General features: G+C 35.7%; 1 pseudogene; it reads left to right on the forward strand.

Annotated features, from left to right (window-relative positions):
• The first annotated feature begins 3,447 nt into the window (after positions 1-3,447).
• On the forward strand, positions 3,448-9,069 carry LOC117038421 (dnaJ homolog subfamily A member 1-like; annotated as a pseudogene).
• The last annotated feature ends 554 nt before the right edge of the window (positions 9,070-9,623 follow it).

The following is a 9,623-nucleotide window of genomic DNA, read 5'->3' on the forward strand; positions in this document are numbered from 1 at the left end:
CACATTATAAAAAGTATCGCAAGCCCTTGAAAGTAGACCATCTGTTTCTTTCACAATACCAACAAAAATTTGAAGATAGAAAGTAACTAACTGAAATCTGTGAGATATAAAAGATCTACCCTACATGAAAAGAAGAATCTTTCTTCACATAAATTTCTTTCCCACTAATAGGCTTCCAAAAGCGATATGTGGGATTCTGTTTCTTGTGAAGCCCAGAAATTTGACATCTGATAGTAAAACATTTGGAAAGAGTCTGTGTAATTAAACTATATTGAAGGAAGCTGGGAAACTTTATTCCCTACCCACCTACCCACTCTGTAAGTAGCAGGAACTGTAATCACTTATATTAATGTGTGTGTGCAGTGTGTGTGCGTGTGTGTGTGTGTGTGTGTGTGTGTGTGTGTGTTGTTTTGGAGAAAAGATTCAGTGCATTGGTTCATCAAATAATGTTTATTTGTCCTGTTTCAATAGCCTAGAAAGCTGGCTAAGACATTTCTGCAGCCACACTTTTATTCTTCCCTATTCATATGGACACACAGCTCTCATGGGCCTAAAGTATGAATTGAAAGTACCAGAACTGCCTCAACAGAAGATGCCCCAATCAGTGTTCAGCACTTTTTCTGGTGTATTTAGTGTCTTTTTCTGAGATTTCCCTCTTTTCTACCTCACATGCTCTGCAAGCACACATAGAACTATTATTTTCTATGAGCAAATCTCCAAGCAATATTATTTCATACCAGTTTCAGGTGTATGGCATAGTGATTAGACATTTATATAATTTATGCAGTGATCCCCCACCTGGCACTATACATATTTGTTGCAACATTCTTGACTATATTCTCTATTCTGTACTTCACATCCCCATAACAATTTTGTAACTACCAATTTGTATTTCTTAATCCCATCACCTTTTTCAGCCCCTAACCACACCTCCTACCCTCTGGCAATCATCAGTTTGTTCTCTGTATCTATGAGCCTGTTTCTATTTTGTTTTTAGTTTGTTTTGTTGTTCAGAGTCCACAGGTCAGTGGAGTCTTGAGAATTGATTGGATTATCACTTCAGCTGGCATGGGTTAAGTTATCCTACCTAAATTAAAGTTGAGTTGAAAGCGTGACCACTGTGTAGTACTCCTCTGTGACCTGAATGCCATGTTGTAATAAGTGCATCTCTTCCCAGTGTAATAAAAGACTGGGAAAGAAAGGTTAACCCCAGGTCTGTGACCTATTTTCTCTTTATCAGACACACTCAGAAATAAAGAGCTGACCCAGTCAAATCCCCTTTTAAACATGCATACCCCTTGGTAAACACAATAATGGTATTCATTAGTAAAAGAGATAAAGGAGACACAGAACTGATGGTGTAGTTTCAGTTCAAAGGCCTGAGACCAAGAGAGTCAATGGTATATACAGTCCAAGTCAGGAAAATAACCAATGCCCCCCTCAAAAGCAGGCAGGCAGGAGGAGTTCCCACTTACTCCTGAGACTGTCAGATTTTGTTCTACGCAGGCCTTCCACTGATAGGATGAGGTCTATCCACATTATGGAGAGCAATCTACTTTACTCAGTCAACGGTTTCAAGTGTTCATCTAGATTGCGCAAGCACAATCACAACCATACCCAGAATACCGTTTGGACAAACATCTGGGTACCTCTATGGCCCAGTTAAGGTGACACATAAAATTCACCATCGCATTACCCTGCAAGTATCTTTCACATCCACATGGATCGCTTACAACCTCATAGGTTAAATTTGAATAGAGTATGTCCGACTATAGGGAGAAAGATATAGAGAGCTTTGTTGATGATCTCAAATATCTCCATCTTTTGCCCGGTCCTTCCAATTGCCTGTGTCCTCTGCATTATTAACAGAATTTAGGACTGGTTAAGATCACTGCTTCCTGTGAGTTTGATTTGGTAATCTGACACTTGTGTTACCTTGAAGAATTATAAATTATTTTTTAAAATGTATTCAACTTCCCCGCCTAAAACTACTCAATTTTTTCCATGTTTTAACAAAATACTTGTTTAAAGAAGCATTGATAGAAAAATAAAACTAAAATGTCATTCTGACTCCTCCCTGCTCTAATGGCGCAAGTAAGTTTTTAAAGCCATTCTGTGTACCTTTTTTAATCCCAAGAGCTTTTAAATTCTTCATTGTTTTCTAAATGTTGGCTTGACAGACCCTCTCCTTTAAATTGAACATGTATCCTTTGGCTGAGGGAGCATAACATTACTTCTCATTCCTGAGATAATTTCTCACATCCCTCCTTTTCCCAAACTGAACCACTCTGTCCTGAGCTTTTAGTTTTTGTTTTTGTTTTTGTTTTTCTCTTTTCTTTCTCTTACTAGAAGAGAAGAAGGTTTATTTTTTTCTTTTATTCACATAATGAAAGACAAGAGAAGATAAAGCAAATATATCTAAATTGATCAATCAAGAGATGAGAAAATCTTATGTGTTAGCAGATTAATATCAGGGGTGTCAAAGAAGGAAGAACACAAACAAACACAGATTTGGTGTTTTTGGAAACAATAAAGAAGTAAATGAATCTTGAAGATATTCAAGATTAGATTCTGACACTAATTGCTTTGGATTTAAATAATCCTCAACAACATTCTTGATATCCCAAAGACATCTGGTACCTTTCTCCTTAGAAATTTATTTTCACAAACACCTAGCTATATTCTGGGGACTTACCCATATTTTCATGTAATCCCATAACTGTTGGTTCTTCTCTACTGTCAGGCAGGTACTACACTTGATGGGCATGGATGACTCTGGTGGAGATCAGATGACAGGAAAGGACAGATCACAGAAAAGATACAAGTCTCCAAAAAAAAAGAGGAGGGCGGGGTTGTAACAGATGGAGAGTGGGGAAGAGTAAGCTAGACTCAACACCAACAAATATTATAGATGGTTGAAAATGTTCAGAGGCAATTTGTGCATGTTTCCATAAACCACCTTAACTCAACTATTAGAGGAAAATGTGGTTGAGGAAAATGGCTGTGTGGCTGTAAGAAGCTGCATAGTTTGGAACTAATATAATAGCACAAGTTCTGGAGACAGGTGGTTACAGATTCGAGGTTAGCCACGTATTAACCGTGTACCTCGGGCAAATTATAGCTGTATGCTTCAATTTCCCCATTTATATTATGGAAGTAAGAATACTATCTGTTTCATAGTGCTGTGACTGATATTAACCATGTTAATATTAAGAGCAATACCTGGCACATTAGTATTTGTTCAATAAAAAAACAGAAATGGCTACATTTTACCATCAGTGCAGTTTTGACCTTGGTCTTCTCAATCCCTCTGCCTTTTGGCTGAGCATTACACAGAAGGTAGGAGCCTTCTCTCTGTTATTTCAAAGTGATTTCTGAGAAGTCCTATTAGCAGGAAGAGGAGGGACAACTGGGCATCCGAGAATCTCCTACACAGACAGGAAGTCGATGGCAGCACCCAACTCCCATGCAACTAGGAAGAAAAGCTTCAAGCAAAATTCCCTGCGCAGCACATTTCTTCCAGGTCAACATCAACTGGGTCCAAACAAGATTGAATCACAGGCTTGTGTCAACGCCCAGAAATTTTCAGAATTACTTGGGTAAAAAATAACTCCATGAAAAACAGGCCATCTTGCTACAGAGCTAAAAGGGATTATTCACTTTGTCAATCATTCAGGCCTCTGTATCCTCATTTTATGCTGGTGTCACAGAAGTCCTAGAATCAAAAGTGATCAAATAATTGGAGAATTACAAGCCTAGCTATTGGTTACTGTGAGTTTAATTTTCTAAAATGTTATTTTTAGTATATTTAGGTATATATAGAAATAAAACAGAAGTGAGTTACTGCCATACGAAAATGTGTGCTTTTATTTTTCTTTGTAATGTGAACCTGTTCATGTATTCAGATGTGGAAAGCATGTGCTAGATGACGAAGAATGTGTACATGTTTCAGAGATCACATAAATGTGTGCTAAGTATCAATTCACTGTAATTTTTAATAAAAGAGCTCTGTAATTAGAAACGGATAAAAGGTACTAAATTATTTTAGGAATAATTTTTAGGTTCACCGAACTGAAAAGGAAAAGATCACTTTGACACCAAGAAATAAATCTCTGAATTTTTAAAATAAAGTTCTGCTTTTTTATATGAATTATGCATTGCCTCCAGTACTTCATTTGATATGTTATGCATTTGTTCCTTCTGGATATTTTCATAAGACCTTATCCAAATGAAAGATTGTGTTCTTTTCAAAGGAAAAAGTGAATAAGAAATAATATACTAAATATTTCACAAGAGAGAATTTAAGCATAAAGCATATCAGGTATGAAAAAAATCCAATCTTGTATTTGGAACACAGAGCATTTCATCAACTAAGACTAAAATATTTGTATTAAATAGTTTGTGAACATGCAGCCAATCATCAAAAATATGTAAAACACATTTAATCAATAAAAGAACTCTTACAGTTTTCGGTCAGTAGCAAATGATTGTGAAGTAAAAACAACAGTGATGGTGACTTCAAGTTTTTAATTATTCATATAGTGTGTTTGTAAGTATTATCGTATTTAGTTGAATTTTATTCATTAAAATATGAATTATTTGGAATTTCTAATAATTCTGAAAACTATGTAAGACAAAATTGTAAAGGTTTGTATTCTACATATGTTGCAATTATATTTTAAATTCATATTATATCACAAAAATTTCTCTGAAAGATTATTTTCCTTTCCATTTCTTTCTTTTCCCATCCTAAGCTCCTGACCTCATAAACTATTAATGCATATATTAAATGAAAAAAGATTTGATTAAATTAATGAAAGTATATGTTTTTTTAACTCTTCTGTCCTACATATTCATGTGTGTCCTTTTTCTCAGTAAATGTGAAAATCTTTCTTACTTTTCACAAAATTTGGAACATCACTGAAATCATTCAGATAGGCCTTATACCTGAAAAATGGCTATTTTATTTAGAACCATACAGAAGAGTTAATCAAATGGTGATGGATTTTGTGTGTTAATAGATTTGAACACAACATACTCTAAAGGAAAAGGACTCTGATGCTGGAGACTTACAATGAGCAGGGTCCTCCCTCCTTAGCTATATGCAGTAGGCTCAAGCTCCACGAGAGAGATTCAATTTCCATCTCTGAAAGATTGACTATCACCTTTCAATAAGGATGATGCCTCAATCGGGAGAGTGCCAAGGAAAGGCCTGAATGCTGGTACCCAAAGATGACGGGTGCTTAGAGGCCCAGAAAAGACTGACCAGAACCCTGAATGTGAATGACCAGGATCGTGACTATAAACAAGTCAGAATCAGCTTGTTTCTTTGTCTCTTTAAGAAAGTAGCCAGTGCTACCTATGGATCAGCTGCAATGGAAAGTTTCTATCCAGACCCAATGCTCAAAGCTCTGAAAATACAAAAACATTGAAACAGTGGGAATTTGAGTGCATTGTCTACACTCACTCTACGATAATGTACTATAGTCAACTGACTCATTTGTTGTGCCACAATTTTTCATAAGTATATTTTTTCATGAATATTTTCATGAAATATCTAATTTATTTATACTCGTTGAATTTAGATATATTAAAAAAAAACAAAACTTTTCCCTCTGGTCTCTTGGAGATTATCAATGGATAATATCAAAAAGTTATTGTGATTATTTATCTCTATCTCTGTAAAGACATAATTTCCGTTTTCTGTGTATGCTAAAATTCATATACATGTGTGCATGTATGTATATATAACGTGTGTGTATATGTGGAAGAAAATTCCTGCTGTCAAAAAAAAAACAGACCCAAAAGAAAAAGACATTGAAGAAGTGCCACTGCCTAACAGCTGAGTTTAAAGCACTGGAATCAAATGGAACGTGGTTGAATTCCAGCTCTGGTTTTTGCTAATAATGTGTCTTGAGGAAGTCTCTTAGCCTCAGTTTCATTTGACTCTTATGGAACCTGGGAATAACCATATGTGCTCCCAGGGCTATTGTGAAAATTCAACTATTTAATGTGTATAAAACGGTCTTGCATTCTGTTACAGCTCCTTTTCTTCTTCAATCTTTCCTAAAGATTTTTTTCATATACGAGGTCAGACAATTAAGCTCGCGAACTCATCCTAGAAAAAGTGGTACATACCTCATTGCTGAATATCACTAAGGTCACCTTTGAAGTACTCCCCTTGGGAAGCTATGCATCAACGTCAGTGCCTAGTCCACCCTTCAAAGCCATTTTGGAACTCTTTTTCTGGAATGGCCATCAGAGCTGTGGTCGTATTACCCTTGATGTCCTGAATGTCATCAAAATGTCTTCCTTTCAATATTTCCTTTATCATTGGGTAAAGAGAGAAGTCATTGGGGGCCAGATCAGGTGAGTAAGGAGAGAGTTCCAATACAGTTATTTATTTACTGGCTAAAAGCTTCCTCACAGACAGTGCTGTGTGAGCTGGCGCATTGTCGTGATGCAAGAGCCATGAATTGTTGGCAAAATGTTCAGGTCATCTAACTTTTTCATGCAGCCTTTCAGCAATTATAAATAGTGAACTTGGTTAACTGTCTAGTTGGTACAAATTCATAATGAATAATCTCTCTGATATCAAAAAAGTTTGCAATGAGTTTGCAAACTTAATTGTCTGATCTCACAGTTCTTAAACATCCTCCCATTTCTATGAAGTGAGAATTCTGCACTCAACAATAGCTCAGATATTGTAAATGTGTGGAAACAGCCTGGAAAGAATCATTCAAAACTGTGTTTCATAATTATACCTCAAAGAGCCATTGAAGACCAGGAGGTTTGTGTGTGGGATGAGGGCAGAGGTTTAGCACAGAGGTGGGTTTGTACTGTACCTTCTATATTGCTTGATTTTGTTCTGACAACAAGCATGCATTCATATGTTATTGGAACAAGTTTAAATAAAAAAGTTTAGTGCAAAAATAAGACTGACTTAAAAATTACTTAAACTGTCCTTTGGGTAAATTATACAAGGAGTGAATTCACTATTAACAGAAATTAGGTATAGGGTTATGCTTTGTTTTTCTGGTTTAAAAAAATATGTTTGTTTACAAATGTAACTGAATCATTTGTGCAGTCTTATTCAGTTATCAAGATGACTGAAATATCTGCAGAAGCAGTTTTCACTTCTGTGATTCTTATTGCTACACATGGTTTTGTGATTTGGTCATTGACCAAAATGACAGGTCTAGAGTAGGACATCATTCAAGAAACAATGAAATGACAAAAGGAAAGAACAATGTGGCAAGAACTTGAAATGCCTTTGGAACTATTAGATATTAGCCATTTTTTAAGATACAACAGAATAGATGTAGTTGTGTTATCAGGAGAGAAGAATCTTTTAACCTTAATTTCTAGAGAGTTCATTTAAAAAACCTTCATTAAATGTTCTTGCCTCTCTCCTGAGAAAAGCACCAAACAAGACAGAAATTATTCTTTAAATCTTCTAATGTACCACCAAAGGGAGCATGCTTCCAAAGTCCATACCAATAAAGCACTTAGAGACAACCAAATAATTAGATGCAGTGACAACTTAAAAAATAACATGAATGCTTCTAGAGTACAATTATGCACCGATGTTTCAATCACTGATGAACCCCACATGCAACCTTGGTCCCATAATATTGTAATGGAGCTGAAAAATTCCTCAGACCTAGTGACATTGTAGCTGCCCTAACTTTATGGGACAATGCATCAGTGACATGTTTGTGGTGATATTGGTGTAAACAAGTCTGCCCTGGCAGTCATATAAGCATAGCACATACAATTATGTACAGTACATAGTATTTCATAATGATAATAAATGACTGTATCACTGGTTTATGTATTTACCATATTATGCTTTTCAAAATAATTTTAGAGTGTACTCTTGCTACTTGCAAAAAAAAAAAGTTTTCTGTAAAACAGTATGCCATGTTATCCCAGTAACAACCTCATACGAGGTCTGGCAATTGAGTTTGCGAACTTGTTGTAATGATGTTGATAACGTGTATATATATAGATATAGATATAGATATCTATATCTATATATATCAGAGGGATTATATATCAGAGGGATTATATATCAGAGGGATTATTCATTATGAATTTGTACCAAGTGGACAAACAGTTAACCAAGTTTACAGGCAATTAAAGAAAATGAAGAGGTGGTAGTTTTGGCTCCCCCATGGACATCTTTGATATGTGTTTTTGTACAAGGAGGAAGGATGCAGAGAGAATGAATAGGTAAAAATGTTGTGCAGGAGCACTCAGTAACCTTACAAGATTTAAATAATGGAGGAACAAAACACCTAGCTCTGCAAAAGGATGCAATTTGTGACACATGTGAAGGCTGAAGTGGTAAAGAAGGAGCAGCAGAGTGCTGTCCAATTGCCGAGGTACTGGGATGCAAATAAGAATTCAGCAGGTAGGACCTGGAATGGTTCAGCAAATTCAGTCTGTGTGCATGGAGTGCCAAGGCCAACTGGAAAAGGATCAGTCCTAAAGATAGATGTGAAATCTGCAATTGAAAGAAGATAGTTCGAGAGAAGATTATAGAAGTTCACATTGACAAAGGCATGAAAGATGGCCAGAAGATAACATTCCATGGTGAAGGAGACCAAGAACCAGGACTGGAGCCTGGAGAGCTTATCGTTGTTTTAGATCAGAAAGACCATGATGTTTTTACTGGATGAGAAGACCTTTTCAGGTGTATGGACATATAGCTAGTTGAAGCATTGTGTGGCTTCCAAAAGCTAACACCAACTCTTGACAAGTGAATCACAGCCATCACCTTTCATCCAGGTCAGATTGTCAAGCATGGAGATATCAAATGTTTGCTCACTGAAAGCATGCCAATTTATCATCGACCATATGAAAAGGTCATCTAATCATCAAATTTAAGGCAAGCTTTCTGAATATGGCTTTCTCTCTCCTGATAAACTCTCTTTGCTTGAAAAACTCCCATCTGAAAGGAAGGAAGTAGAAGACTGATGAAATGGACAAGGAAGAAGGGTGGGCTTTGATCCAAATCAAGAAAGATGGCACCATTACAATGGAGAAGCATATGACCCCTCTTAATGGGGTCAGAGAGTAGCACTCACTGATGGCATTTCATATACAGTAGTGAGTGAGTGAAGGACTATAATCATAATATGCTCACTACTTGCTGTTGTTTTTGTTTTAATATTCAACTATAGTTGTGTTTTAAAAGTTAAATGAAGAATAAACTCATAAAAATTAATAGAATACAGATTCTAGAACAGACTGTACAACTAGGAAATAAAATTAGATTCCAAAATATTGTATCTTTTAATCTTTAGCTTATAATTATTTAAATTATAATCAGTCATTAAATATTTTAATACTCATATATACTGCAACTGTTACATATTTTAATATCCATTTTTAATATCTTTGTATATCAGACAATATTCAGCTTTTTATTTGGAGGTTAAGTGTCAGACGGACAGCTCTTTCTTTACCTTACTTGACTATCATAACTCTTTTTAAACATTGGATCTGTTAAGAAAAAAATGGCACCCTTGAAAAATTAGGCATAAAGTTATTATATTGTTTCATGACTTATATTTATTACCATTGCTTTACTGCCTGTAGCTGCTGTTACAATGTAC

This window comes from Rhinolophus ferrumequinum, chromosome 18, assembly GCF_004115265.2.
Source record: "Rhinolophus ferrumequinum isolate MPI-CBG mRhiFer1 chromosome 18, mRhiFer1_v1.p, whole genome shotgun sequence".
Lineage (NCBI taxonomy): Eukaryota > Metazoa > Chordata > Mammalia > Chiroptera > Rhinolophidae > Rhinolophus > Rhinolophus ferrumequinum.